The sequence below is a fragment of the Mycteria americana genome, chromosome 5 (assembly GCF_035582795.1).
Source record: "Mycteria americana isolate JAX WOST 10 ecotype Jacksonville Zoo and Gardens chromosome 5, USCA_MyAme_1.0, whole genome shotgun sequence".
Taxonomy (NCBI): Eukaryota; Metazoa; Chordata; class Aves; order Ciconiiformes; family Ciconiidae; genus Mycteria; species Mycteria americana.
This window is the reverse complement of record NC_134369.1, coordinates 61,372,394-61,387,591: the sequence shown is the minus strand read 5'-3', so window position 1 is coordinate 61,387,591 and position 15,198 is coordinate 61,372,394. Positions and strand designations below refer to the sequence as shown.

The window sequence follows — 15,198 nt, the reverse complement described above, 5'->3', positions numbered from 1 at the left end:
CGGGACACATGCTCTTAAACTTGAGTTTAGGAGTAGGGGCATCCTAAACACATGCCTCACAACATATGCTCCTAAATTTTGTAAATTTAACCCAACTATTTTGGAGGACAATGTGATGATTTCAGAAATGAATAAATGATGGTACATTTATAGATTCTTTTCAAAGAAAAGAAAGGTAGCCAAACCTTATGACTAATAACTATTATTTAAAGTACAATCTGAGACACTCCTTGTAAAATTTCAGCCAGGGTCTTGGCATGACTTACTGCCCAAGAAAAGCATATCTATATTGGGAATCAGCTGCTCTTACACAATCTTTGTGATGATTTGGAACCACTTAAAAACAAGGAGTTGATGATATAATACATTCTTTGGATTTGGAGATGTTCCCCTTATTCCTGCTTTGAATTAAGAGAATATATTGGTGGTTTAGTTAAATGTCTCTTAGTCAAAATTATATGTCTTTCTTTATGGTGCAATTGAAGCCAGATCTGTCTCTTACTGTAAAAAAATACAGGTGTGAAGAACTTTCAGCTGCCCTAAATGTTAGGTCATTTCTATATCGCAGTGGATTTCAAACTGTGGTCTGTAGACCATGAAAGACCTGGGGAGTGTCTGCTGGAGGTCTGTAGAGGAGCTGGCTGGTCAGATAAGATCGCCTTTTTTTTTTTCCTCCAACAGCTTAATGGTGTTACAAGTAGCTAAAAATGCATTAAATATTTCCCAGCTAGCACTTTTAAATGTTAACAGTTGTACTTGCCTCAGGGCTGTTATTCAGCCACCAAAACCAGAAGGTGGCCTGTGTGATCAGGAGGCAGGGGTGAGTCTCAGTGACAAAATTTATGAAGATACTGTCTGTAGCCTGAAACTCATTAGGAATCCCTAGCCTATGTCATGCTTTAAAACCCATTGGTAAATGCAAACATCTGACTTCACTAAGTGACTGAGGTGTATTTATATCATTGTGAGAACGCAGATAGGGCTTTAATGAATTGTAATGATTTTTTCTGATATGATACTGTCAGTATGCAAGTTGTTCAGAGGACTTGCTGTCGGTAACACACCCTACAATAGCTAATGATCAGCATACTGAGAAGGATAAGTAAAACTATATATTTCTTTAACCTTGAATAACCAAATAATAAAATAAAGATATGATCTATTATTTCATCACTTTATAGAACACCCAATCTATTTTTTAAATCTGAAAAGCTTATACAGGATACAAGATAACAAGTGCTAGTTATAGTAGTAGTACATATACTCTGCATTTGATTAATAATTGTAAACACATGATGAGTCAAAAGGTTAGGCTACATTTTGCTCCTTTGAAACTCCATTCAGTGTGTGCCTTAGGTGGCAGAGAAATAACTCAAAGTAGAATTTAGCCACCCATATGTGTGGCATTTCTAGAGCTGGTGTTCAGAAAAGACTTTGCTGTTGAAGGCATTATTTTCCCACTAAATCTAGAAGGCTGAAAACTGTTTTACTCGTGTTTTCTTTCTGAGGCAGAGAGCTGGCCACAGCAAGGAGAAGCATGGGTTATCAAAATATTTTTTGCTATGGAATATGCTTATAAATCACAGATTTCACAATGCTACTTATACAGAGTTTATGATGGCAATTGTCTCTCCATTACAACTGGGACTAGTAAAAGGATTTGTCACTGAAATTCTTGAGGCGAGAATAATCTTTGACCATTTTTAAACTGTTGCAATACAAAATTAAAAAGGAAAATAAAACACAGTTAAACCCTGGGCAAAGAAATAGACACAACTCAGGGTGTCCACTCTAGGTGACTGGTCTAAAAGAAGAAATTGATTTCAACAGGCATAGTAGATCAATCATGAATTGCTGAAACAATTAGTTAAAGCCATTACTTGGGAATCAATGGAAGAAATTGTATCCATTTGCTCAATCCAGCAATTTAAATTTCTCAGGGTGGGAAGCACTTACTGCCATGAATAAACTGTGAAATGTATCTTTAAAATAAAGTTTTTAATTAGAACTGGCAGTTCTGAACCTGTTGTTGGCAGGAGCCAACCTACTGTAAAAGAGCCCAATGCAATAGACTGTAAAGTGTGTCTGCTCGCTGCTTTAGCATTTAACAATTAAAAAAAAAAAAACAATCAACCTTTAAAACTGAAAGTTGTCTTTCAACATCAGCATTAGAAGATTTTTTTCTCTGTGGTTAAAGCAGTTTGGAATTTTCAACTGTCATTTCTTACAATAGGTGCCAAATACAGCTGGTTTCCTGAAGGATGAAACTTGTTTTACAGGAACACACAAAAAAAAGAAAAAGAAAAAAAAAAGGAAAAAAGCACCTGCTGTAGTAGACTCAGAGACCTAAGTACCGTCCTACAGTTCACTGCTGGACTGCTGGTGAGGGTAATCCTTCACCCATTGTGACCTGATTCAAGCACTTCAACCAAGCACCTGCTGAATTACAGTTTGCTTAAATCGCATTGTCTTTATTGGGACTTAAGCATGTGCTTAAAGTTGAATATCTGCATTTTAAATAGGAATTAACATGACACGTACGTGGCAGAAATTACACATTTATTTTCAAATATGCCTCACTTCGTGTTCCTGAGAACAAGAAGTGATGCTAACCCTTTTAAAAATCCCATCCTAGGCTGAGTAAAATAGGTGAATTTGTTGTTTTTGTGAACCTCCATGGGGGAAAAAATAAAAGTTTATGTTAAAGGCCGAAAGGTAGGGTGACTAGAAGGGCAACCTGTCACCTGTCTCTGCTCATTCTTCCGAGAAGCGTGAGTCCGCCTCCACTTCCCTTCCGCCTGTGGTTTAGGGGCCTCGGTGGCTTCGCGTTCCTCTTCTTCTTTCATGCTGCTCTAACTGCGCTGTCATTTAACAGAATCCATTTTTTCTATAGTCCAAGCCCAGTAACCCTTGTCGCTGACCTCACCAGCCATGTGCTCAGTGTGAGCATGACTCACGGTAGCAATGAGAAATCCTTTTTCTCTCTAATTTGGCCTTCTCAAGGAAGGCGGGGTGGAGAGGGGATGGGGGAGATTCTGATATTTCCAAACTTGCTTGCTGGAAATACTGTGTCAGTTACAATAATTTGGTGTAGCATATAAATCCTTAGGCTGACTTGCAATTCCCAGCACACCCCTTGTAGTCTAATTGAGGAATTGCATTTCTGTCAGTCACATACTCTGGTGGAAATGCAAGAATGTGAGAAACAATAGGAGCAGGCTAGTACTGAGTCAAAACAGATAAAGCCAAATTGCTTGTTGGACTGAAAGATGGGAGCAAGCAGATGAGAAGCAAGTTGGTCAGCAACCCATCGCTGCCACTGATGGCCGTGTGAAGGGTACACTCGCTCCTCTTGTTAGGGTGTGAACAAAGGGAGCAGACAGACAAACCAGCAAGAATGCCATTAATCTTTTCTTTAGGAAAGAGAAAAGATAAGGGCATCAAAATAATGCAGTACACTACAGGCTGCCGATGGATTTCAGAGTGAGGAGAGCACTCTACGGATAGATATGGAGGAAAAAAGATGGGGTGAAATAAGCCCTTGAATAGGCTGGGTGTGAAGTGAGTGGTGCATGGACTGTGCAGGGGGGAGGGAGCCGGGACGGCCGGCGCTGCTCGCAGACTGCCGGCTGCAGGCAACGCTGTGAATCAGTTCAAGATGGCTACCCAGGGGGAGCATGTGGTGGGCCTCTTTCTCCTCTGGAGACTTTTATTTGTTCTCCCTTTCTTGGTGATTTTCTCTAATCTGAAGAACAAGATGTCCTTAATGAAAACAGATGTTTCGCTCCCTTGCATATGGAAAAAAAAAAATTCCCCCAAAATAGAATAAACCCAGAGAATGCTGAGATGAATGATGGGTTTCCACAAAGTCAGGAGAACAAACCTCTTAGTTGACGCCCTGACCTGGCCACTCGTCTCTCACGGACACGCCGTGGAAGCTATTGATGCAAAGGTCCATGGTAGGACCTGGGTCTAAGAGCAGGCGAGTTACGTGCCTCTGTAAAGCATAAACACCGCACTGAGCTGGCTCACAGCTTTCCCCATCCACGGTCTCCCACTGCGAGATCCTGGTCAATGGCAGTTTTTGTCATTGGCTTCAGAGTAACTAGGAATTGGTCCCAGTATTTAATTTAAAGCACAGCACACAAAAAACCCAAAATCATAACATCCCTGCTACATTTATAGAGCTGCATAAGCCACTGATTAACAAATGGATGAGATACTGAACTTTGCTTTACCATCTGTCTTTAATTACATAAAATAACTTGAAGCAATTAACAAGAAAGAAACACTGTGACACAAATAAATAAATCCTATTGATAGAAACAGATGAGGGAATACTTAGGATATTTGAATATATGGATGAAAGTCGCTAAAGCTGCATAATCCACACCCAATGATATTACAAGTATTATCTAACACATTTACACTAACATTGCCAATTATTTTTGAAAAATAATAGTTACCTGTGGAGATGCAGAGAAACAAAAGGAAAGCTCTCTGTGTGTGTGTGACTAGAAAAGAAAACGTGTGGTCCATCCAACTGCTGTGATGTCTACGTTTTGTCTTTCACAGATAAGAGAAACTAATATCAACAGAAAAATACACAAAGCATGAGGTTTCATAACTGTGGACCTAAAACCAGTCACATAAGTCTGCATGCTTATAAGTCTTTAGGCACCAGTGGGGATTAGGCTCCTTAACACTTTGCAGGATTTAGGTTCTAAGTCTATTTTTTTAGCATTCAAATACACTTGTTTGCCTTCTCTGTTTAGGCACTTAGAAAAAAATGAATGCTGTACAATAGCTATTGAGTGATGGCTGAGTGGATTAAGAACCGACTAACTGATAGATGTCAAAAAGTAGCTGTCAGCTCCGAATGAAAGCTCTGGAGTCAGTCTGCAGAAATGGGTGTTATGCCTGACAGGCTACAAAATTGTCCTTAATGATTGAGAGCTAAGTACATCCCTAGTAAAACAATGCTAGCAAATTAGGGAGGAAATTAAAGTTGGTGGAATGGTTAATAAATTATGAAGATGGAGCAGCCCAGATTCGCTGAGCGGGACCTCTGCAGACGAGATGAATTTGAAGTCATGCACTAACAGTGGCTGTATTGATGCACTAGAAAGTGTATCCCAAGGGTGGTTCTTGAAAAGGCTTTGGTATCATTGTGGGGAAGCAAGTGGACACAAGACTTGGTCCGATGGTGCGAAAGAGGACTAATGCTGTCTTTGAACGAGTTAGCAGGGACATACGAGTTGAGTGTAATGCTGACTATATGGCAGTGGTGTGTTACAGTGCTGTGGGTGCTAGAAAGCTGAAAAAGGGTGGCAGAAAAGGCATAAGAACCTCTTGTAAATTGGAGAATATGCTTTGTTTCCCTTATCAAAGTAAGATGACTGGATTACAGTGTATAATTACCTTCACAACAAGAAAAAAAGTGTCTTGCATCAGATGAATATATTACAAGAATCAGTGGGTGGAAATGTAAGCCAGGCAAATTTAAGCAAGCAATGAGGCTTGGATTTGTAGCAGTAAGTGTGATGAACTGCTGAAGCAAACTGCCCAAGAAAGTGATAGTGTAGATATCAAAACTGGATCCCTTTCTGGAAAATGTGTGTCAGCCAAACAGAAATTATTGGGCTTGGTATATGGGGAATGGTGCAATGCTACAGTCTGTGACACGGAAGAGGTTAGACGTGATGAGTTAATGGTCCTTTCTGGCCTCAAAAGTCATAAATTAAGGAAAATACCTTAAACAAGTTAGGCCAAATTCTTCTTATTTCATACAGCTAAGTCATCCACTAATCCCAAGGAAACATTGAGGCAAATAGTATCAGGAGCAGCAAGCGGTATGGTCTTGGACAGGATAAAGCATATTAAATGTACCTTTCATGTTAATATGTAACATTATACATTCTGTATAGTATAGATTTGGGGACCAAGGCTGTAGGGTACGGTCAGCATGCTCTGAGTCAGCACTCGGCAAGCAAGGCAGCATGCACAGTAAGTGAACTGAGAAATAAACAGACTTGGTGGGAACGTAGGAGAGTGGCTGTAGGGAGCACTGAATATGAGATTTGCTACTGTTTCAGGTATTCATGTTGAGAGAAAGAACTGTAATTGTTTTGGCGGGGAACACTGCTGTGTAGACTGAAATGGGAGAAAGAATGTAAACAAAGGGGAACGATCAATTGCTGTGTTATCGTAGCTTGTAGAAATGTCTTGTGGGTCATGGCAGGGACTTTTGACAGACATCGTTCTATTTAATATCTCTATGGTAATCTCAAAGCAGAGGTAAACAGCACAATAGTGAAATGTGCTGATGATACTAAACCAGGAAGGAATGCAAACAGGAGACAGCAGATAAATTATATCAAAGGACCGGCAGATATTAGAAAGCTGGGTACAAAATCTCCCAAACAACTCACCAAAAAAAAAACCCCAAACCAACAAGGGAAAAAAAAAACCCCAAGAAAAAAGAAAAGAAGATATATTTGAATGTACGTGTCCTGGCCACCAATATTGCTGATAGAGTTTCGGTATAGTGGACAGCAGATCAGATGGGAGTGAGATATGAATTTGCATAGTGATAAAGGTTATGCACATACAGACATGTGTCACGAAGCAGGGAGGTAATAGTTCACGTGTAAAGCTCTGTGTTATTACATTCGACTCTGTGTTCAATATTGCCAGCCACTGACTGACTGGAAGGAGTTGGAAGAAATCCCACAACGATTCAAAGGCTGGAAAAATCACTTAGGGGGAAAGACTAAGGCTCAAACCCCGCATCTCATTAAACATAAACTTAACGTGCATGAGCTGTGCTGCTGATTTACAACTCCCTTTATAGCCCTGCTAGGTGGCTTTAACAAAGGAACTACATATCAGCTTAAACGGTGCACATGTTTAAGCAATTCATTAGACTGGAGCAGAAGGGGCTTCGTTAGACCTGCGAGGCAACGTGACAAAAGTCTGCAAGCCCTTGGCCACTGATAGGTGCATATTGGCTGTACCAAAATCAGCAGGCAGTCATATATTTCCATAAGGCTGGGCTGCTGCATTCTCATGCATGGAACAAAGGTCTGCAAAGGCTTAAACCAGCAAATATTATTTAATTGAAAGGGAGGAAGGCAGCGATCTTAGGCCTTTTGGGTGTATTTTTTTTTAAGGTGAAAATTGGAAGGCTGTCAGATGGTCTTTCAAGGGGAGTTCATATTGCTGGGGGATTTCAGATAGGTTTGAATAAAGCACCAGATAATGCCTATAAAGTACAGCTCTATGTCTTTACATTGGAAGGCTGGGAGTTCTTCCCTATCCCAAGAATTCCTGATCATATGGAGTCGCCACAAAAGCTCCACAATTCAAGGTGGGAGGAATGGTTCCCTTCTGAGTTCTGAAATCATCTCTGCGACTGTTCATAAAAGAGTTCTTGTGAGGCTGAATTCCTGATGCTGATTTTCAAACCAAGGAAAATTAATCTTTAAAGAATAGGGCTGTGAAATGCTGAACTGGGATCACAGATACGGTGGGAATATCTCTTCTGTGTAACCATTTATTGTGCTTATGACTGAGAATTATCTGAAGTAGGGAGCAGTTTGTTCTCTAAGAATGGCATTTTGGGGGAGTTAGTACTCGATTCTTTCTGAAAGTCAAGAGAAGGTGAATACTCAGCTCCTTAGACTCTTTTAAACATTGCCACAGACTGAGGGTTTTTTTTTTAATTTTGCTCAGAAATAGTAGAAAAGAACTCTCTTCTGGAAAAAAATTAACACTTCAGTGTTTCACTTAAATAATGATTCTAGATTTACAATGAAATTAGTATCATATGGTTTTATAATTAGGATTAGCAAATCACTGTGTAAAAGAACATCTAATATTTAATTTCATCTTTCAGAAATTTAATAGCAAAAATAAGAGTGTTGACTTTGGCAGGGATTTAGTCTTGGAAAGTTAGCAGGCACTCTTCTGGGCTTGACTAGTCAATACCCATAAGAATTTAACAAAACCCCTGCATAGATTATGAACAGATCATCAGGGAAAGACCAAGGGAATGATAATTAGGGCAGAGCTTCCCTTTACAAATCTTGATTGAAGAAATATTTGAGTCATGTTTGTCATCACAGGATGGAAGTCAGGATACAGGGTTAAATTATTCACATGAGAGACTATCTACAGATCCTTCTTTTTCTTCTGTCTCATTGCCCCTTATAGTCCAGTTTTATATTGCACTGCTTCGTTCATTCCCTAGTGCTTTTTCTCTCCTGACAGGATGTCTCTACAAGCTAGTTCAAGGGACTAACTTGCAACCTATTGCTCTCCTCATACAGTTACTTAGTTCTAACGTTCAGCACTCAGTCCCCTTTGGATGCTGAGTTGCTACAGCAGTTGTTAAAATTTGTATGTGTAGTACAGTACAAAAGCTACCAAAAGAGGGCAACATATGAGCCAACAATGAGAAATGTATCCTGACAAGTTTGCAGTTGTGTATTTGTGACACCCTCCCCCCTTTCTTTTTGATAGAGCAAGAAATTCTAGCAGAGCTGGTCAAGAAACAGAATTGCCATTCTGTGGGAAATTCCAACACTTGGGAAAAAAGTGAAGGTGCTGAAGTTTTCACGGATTGAAAATTCAGAGAAAATATATTTGGCATGATGGAAGTGTTCCATAAATGTCAAATCATTCTCACACCAGAAAGCCCCAAAGTTATAATGACATTAAAATATTCAATTTAATAGGAAAAATGTTGAATATATGAATGCTATAAAGTTCAAAACAAAATTAAATGAAACAAGGAACACTTAAATGTTTTCACTTTGGGGAAAACAATATTTTAAATATTATTGAATGTAAATATTATTTTGTCTCCGTTAAAAATGTTGTCGAAGTAAGTATGCTCTCAAAAAAGCATGCTGATTGAGACCAAGTTGTATTTTCTGAAAGAGTATGTTTCCTCTGAACGTTGTTTAATTACGTTTTCTCTCGGTGAAATTCCTGAGAGAATTTCAGAATACTCTTAATAATCCTGCAAAAGACTAAGGTAAATTGGCCACATCCCAGGGCTGTCCCCAGTGCTGTGTTTGTGAAGCTAGACAAAGCGCTATCGCAAACGCCGGGCGCGTGAGCTCAAGAGCTAGTATACCCTGGACAACACCGAATGTGCACTCATTGGCAAACAGTTTATTATAAACAAAGGTTTTTTTCAAAGTATTCAATAGTACTCCAAGGAGTTAGACAGTCTTGAACACATGCCAGCATGGCAATGGATACAGTAAGCAAATATAATCTACCTCACTTAGGGTAAATATTTGGCTACAAATGTATTGAGAGCTCTTTAATTCTTTGTACACTTCTATGATGAGAACCAGAGGAAAGGCAGTGGAGATGTAAAGACTGGAGAGTGATTTTTTTCTTATCAGCTGCCCAGATAGGCTAGCTGCCAGTCAAATTAAAAACCTCACTGGAGGAAATGAATGAAGGCCTGTAGGTGTAGAAATCTGCTGTTTATACAGCTGCACCAAGTTCTGGTAATGATCAACCAGAATCGGCCAAGTCTTCATGGAGATATGCAAAATTCTGTGGCAGCGTCCAGGAGGTTGACTACGGAATTTAGAGCATCCTCAGGATTTTTTTTCTTTATTTGTCTCATCTCTTTTTTCAAGACTAACTTCTGCTTTCTGCTTGCTTCTATTATGGCTTAAAATGCTGGAAAGTATCCTGGAAGGAGAGGGGTACAGATCTATGATCTATCTGGAGGGCAATGAAACATTTGGAAAGTTTGGAAGTACTCACCCATCTCGAAGACGGGATGTTCTGCTTGCAGGAGCAATACCTTATCTTCTCTCATTTAGCCACGTCCTGCTTTTGCATCTGTATTTCTGTGGATTCCAAAAGAAGGAAAGATTTATTATTCCTAGCTAGAAACAAGTAGAGGTTTCTGTCTGGAGGGTTTCTCCATTGTCTGATCTGTCACATGAACAATGACTTCACATCGTTCACCTGATGAAGGGCTGCAGAACTGCAGGGTATCAAATAAGATGTTCAGTATAGGAATGACAGCTGTGCACGCTGTCTGTGTCGCTGGATCCAGTGTATCGACTCTAATCACAATGTTTTCACACAGCTCCTGCATTCTGGATATGCAGGAAGCTATTTATACTCGTCTGCTTGGCCTTCATTTCTTGTACTGCTCATCTATTTTTGATTAATGTCTTGATACTTCCTCCCAGGCAATGATGCTACTTTTGGGAGATAAATGAGGAATTGTTATGGAATATAATACATGTATTTTAATGGCACTGGGAGGTGTGGTTCATTATCTGCTTGTCTTTATTTGTAGGAAAAAAGGTAAATTGCATCCTTAAATAGCCTTGCCTCATGGGTATGAGCCTACACATGTCTGACTGCCACGTTATATTGCCACTTTACCCAGTCGCCCAGTGACTGGTGTTTATTCAGGAAAGACTCGGCCCATGCACACAGACACACTGATTCTCTCAAGTGGTTCTGCGTATGCCTTTGCTTCTCGACTTCTGCCAGATTCAAGCCTAAATTCTAGGAAGCAACGATGACACTGACAGGAGTCACATCAGACTTGAAGGTGATTGCTTTAGCTCTGTGAACACAAACCGGACTTCTTTTTCTTCTGTAGAAATGACTATTAAACATGCCTTGGCTTCTCTGAGCTAGCATAGTTTTATCCTGCGAGTCAGGTTATGAGAAGGGATCTGTTACCCCCTTTGCAGATGTGGTACGTGAGCCTAGTTACATCACATTTCGAGGCAGATGGATCTCCGAAGGGAACTGCAGTATCCAGTCATGTGCTTTCTGCCCCTTGCTATTGATTCTTGTGGTTAGTCTGTTTCTGATTTTATTTCTCTGTGTAGTTTAAGGGCAAGTCTGTGGTTTGCCCCATGTGCCCAAGTGAGGGAGCAAGGGTGCAGAAGACTGCCTGAAAATAAATAAATCAGAAACAGATAGACTAATTACAAGGACAAATGCCAAGGGATGGAGAACACACAGCATCCTCATGATCAGATACGCCTGTCCCATTGGAGGAGAGATGGATGTTTCACCATGTGACGTAACTCTGTACCACATCGGAGAAGAGAGCCAAAACGTCCTCTTCCTCGCCTGGCTGAGCAAAACCCTCTCGTGTGGTTTGCCCACATGGCGTGTCCCAGCATGGGGAGGAACAGCTTCCATGAGGTAGGGGTGGGAAGGAGCAAGGCTGGGAAATGAGAGGCTGCTCTCGCCTCTCCAGTGCCTGCCCCGACAGCCAGCAGGGCTAAGCTGACACGAGGGACGATGTAATCTACTCCTGGTTGTTTTATGCACAAAGCACATTACTTCCTTCCGTGGAATAAGAGGATAGTCATGGATGTCGTCGTGACTCACGGTCTCCTGGGGCAGCACGGGTCTGTGCCATGCCTATAATCAAATGACCCGGGGGGTGAATTAGGAAGGCTTTTGATGTCATTCTCTTGAGCGTTGCACCACAGGAGACGAAGACTTCTTAATGTAACGTCAGGCTATCTCTTAAACATAACCATGAAACTAACTTTGACTTGCCAGCAGCTGGTACAGGCAGTGGCCTCCCTACACCGCTCTGGCACTTAGCATAAGAAATGTCATTATGTGGGTGGATTAGGCAGAACCTGTCAAAGTTGTGTGCGTGTTCTTTGGCTGTGTTTCCTTCCCTGGGCTAATAATGCTGAGGAGATGGGGAGTGGGTTGACACATTTTCTGGCATGTGTCTCGTAACCCAGTGAAGTGGAGGACATGTCAGCCACAAGACTTTTCTGCTTTAGTAAGTCGCAGGCAGAAGTGACATGCTGCAGCGGCTAGCAGTCTTAATCCTCTATGCATTCACACTGCTAGCGCCTTCATCATGGTTTCAGCTTCCCCAGGGCTCTCTGACGGAGCCAGAGGTATGTCTGGAGGAAAGGGTAAGGAAATGTATCCAGACAGATATTGTTTAAACTCAGGGAAGCAGCAGTAGACAGGGGTGTTTGCATAGCATGTTACCTACAGACCCCAAAGAGCTTTACAAGTTGACTGACATGATCTCCATAAGAACCACTGAATTTGGCACTGATATACAGGAGGAAATATTCAGAGGCTGTTTTGCAGTGTGCAAAAATGCTCCGTACCAGTTCAGCAGAGGATACAAAGAATACCCGTACTTCATAAGAAGAGACTTCTAGGACAGCAGATGCTAAAGCAAGACAACCGGAGATTGACGAATTTTAGGACAGTCACTGTCGCTGGCTCCCTAAACTGGTGTGAGGGCAGTTGATATGAGTATTGGGGTAAGGGAATTTCCCAAGGTCCAGCACAATCTCAAGGTAAATTGTCCTCAGGGGAAGAGGGAAGAGAGTGTATTCATTCTCACAGAGAAGCCCGGTTTTGCACAGCTGCCTGCTTAAAGCCTATGCCGAGGAGATGCAGTTTAGTCCCTGGCCAGAGGCAATATGCCAGGTGGGTTCCTCACAAATCACCATCAGAGTAGCAGAAGATGGTATGAGCATGTCTACCCAGTATGACTGAAATGCCATCTCCTGTCACTGCCTGTATGTTGCAGGCTGTGTTCAGTTGTTGGGAAAAGACATATCGGCTGGGTGTCAGCTGCATGCCACAAAACACACAAGTTATAGGTCTGATGTGACTTATAGCAAGGACAGCACCCAATTTTCTGGGAAGAGTTACTGTACTGTGTTTCCCTGTAGCTCATAATTAAAAAAAAAAAGGACCAGCAGCTTCTGCAAGTAACTACAGGTGAATGACAACTGCTACTCTGTTGTAGCATCTCAGGTCAAGAACTGCCATCCCCAGGTGCCATGTTCTGGTTCCCTGTAAAACTGAAGAGCAGTAGTTGCATAAGCACATAAGTGGTGAAAATACAGCTTAGCAGGCACGGAGGAAGCCTATGCGGACAGGGGAACCGCACAATAGCCCCACAGGGATGCGGGTGCCTCCACCCTTCACTTGTTGGTGTTGAGCCACAGCATGGGATTGTAGTAAGGGGGTAACAGGCACTGCCCAGTAGCTATACCTCCTGCAAACACACATCATCTGTCCTGATGTGATTGCTGCTCCTCTGTCAGACACAGCTGGTTAGCCAGTCAGTCAGCTGGTGCCTAGTACGCGGGGCTGAGGAGCTGGACTGGAGCTTAAGGGACTGCACTGGGATGCTCTGAGGTGCCAATTCTGCCATAGGGGAAGAAGAGACAAGAGGATAATGCTGAGATGGGAGATGACTCTGCCAGTTAATTTGTGCTTGCCTGCACCTCTTGACATTTGTGTGAAGTTGAGACGACATGCATCAACATGATGCCTGACACGGAATTTGTATTGTCCCATGATCAGCGTGACCCTGCTCAGATTGCCAGATAACGTCACATCTCCAGTTGTGTAACACCACCATGTTCTCTAGATCCCAGGCCTGCAATCATTATTGAGTTGACTGTTTGTGCACTGGGGAGGGAATTCAAATATTGTTAATCAGTGGAAATGTTAGCTACGTGTCCTTTTGTTGGGAGTAAAGCAACCCCATTCCTCATATGTCCACATATTGAAAGTAGGAACTCGTTGGAGAGAAAAAATATGTGGCAGGAGGGGTAAAGGAAGAGCTTTCACCTGTGTATGAGTACATGACGTGCAGGGTACACAACAGCGTTTAGGCAGATACCAGTGTTTTGTAATTCAAGGATCACGTAACTTTAAAAAAACATACCCACTGCTGCCACGATATTTTTCATTTACAGCCAAATAAAAATTAGGCTAAACTCTGCAAGTTCATTTATTGCTTTTAGTTTCCCCCACCTTGTTTGTTTGCCTGCTTTCTTGCATGGTAATGTGTATGTTTTTCGGTTGCTTGTTTGTTTTTATTTGAAATAATTTTGCGTGTAATTTTCTGAACTCTTGCAGAGCAGAGAGACTAGTAAATGTGTATGTTTATGCACCTTTGTCCATGTACAAAGATAGCTAATAAAATGCACATCTCTGCAATCCTTTCATGCTTAAGATCCCCAAGCAGAAGTTGTGAGTATTCAAATAAAATAGAACTGATCCAAAATGTACATATTTAGCTTAGATAATAGCAGCCCCCAGATATGTGCCTCTTTCGCAGTTGGAAATCTGTCAGTTGAACAAAGAGCAGGATATAGTGTGAATCAGGCTGTCCTAAAAGCTTTACGTGATAGACACACTTTATGGAGTTAGTTCCATTTCTCTCACATTTCAAAAGCAGACTCAGACCCTAATTATCATGAGGACAAATTCCACAAAATCATTTTTTGTAGTCAAGGATTGCAATGTATTTTAAAAGTCAGAATATATGTTAAAAGAACAGTTTGTCCCAAGGCTTATGGTTCAGCTGTACAAAGCTTCTCCTTGTTCCTTCCATCTGAAAAATTATTCCTGAAAAGTCATTCTGCATATGGTTTTTTTGCTATTTTTCAGGAAGAAAAAAATATAAATGAGCTGTAAAGCTCATGTTGTTCTGAACTCCTTCTCTCCTCTTTCACCGATGAGTTCATCAAACAAAATTCCACGAGAAACAAATGTTATTATGAGATTAGCAGAATGAATGCCAGAGTTCAGATACTAAACATTTTTTTTTAAAAACAGTGTGCTTAATGACGTGAAGGAAGTTGTAGTTTAAACATCAAGGTCAATTATTTCGTTAAATATTATTTAAAAGTTACTTGCCTTGAAACAAAACCAGAGCTATCCATTTCCCAAAAATGCAAACAGATTATTCTGCCCCTGTTTGTCAGCTTCACTAGATAACTTCTATTTGATCTTCAAATGAAAACAGTTTCTGTTTCAGATTTATACAACAGGCTGCCTCTAAAAAGAAAAAGATCTTAAGGTTGGACTGCTGTTTATTTTCCCTTCTAATCCTGTGAGAAGATTTGCATAAGAAAAGCAAGTAGATTTGAGTCTAGGTTTTTCTGTCTACATCGAAAGCATGAGGATCAGCCAGTCCTCTCCATTTATTCAGAAAGAAAACGATTGCTTTTGTAAGTCAGGTGAGCAGGAAATCTTCCAGTAAGTTCAGCAAGATTCCTCTAAAAGCAACAGGGGTTACTTATCAAGACTAAATGGAGCTTAGTTAAATAATTATAATAGTCAAACACCGAGAGTCTAAAACCTAAACCCTCCAGTTCCAGGTGTGTTTCCTGATACTGTATA

General features: G+C 41.0%; 1 long non-coding RNA gene across 3 annotated transcripts in view; it reads right to left on the bottom strand.

Annotated features, from left to right (window-relative positions):
* Positions 1-15,198, bottom strand: part of LOC142410667 (uncharacterized) — a 65,450-nt gene that overhangs the window by 45,762 nt on the left and 4,490 nt on the right. For all 3 annotated transcript variants that reach the window (XR_012776003.1, XR_012776002.1, XR_012776001.1), the window contains exon 2: positions 9,793-9,878. This is a non-coding gene — a long non-coding RNA (uncharacterized LOC142410667). The remainder of the gene's footprint in view (positions 1-9,792; positions 9,879-15,198) is intronic.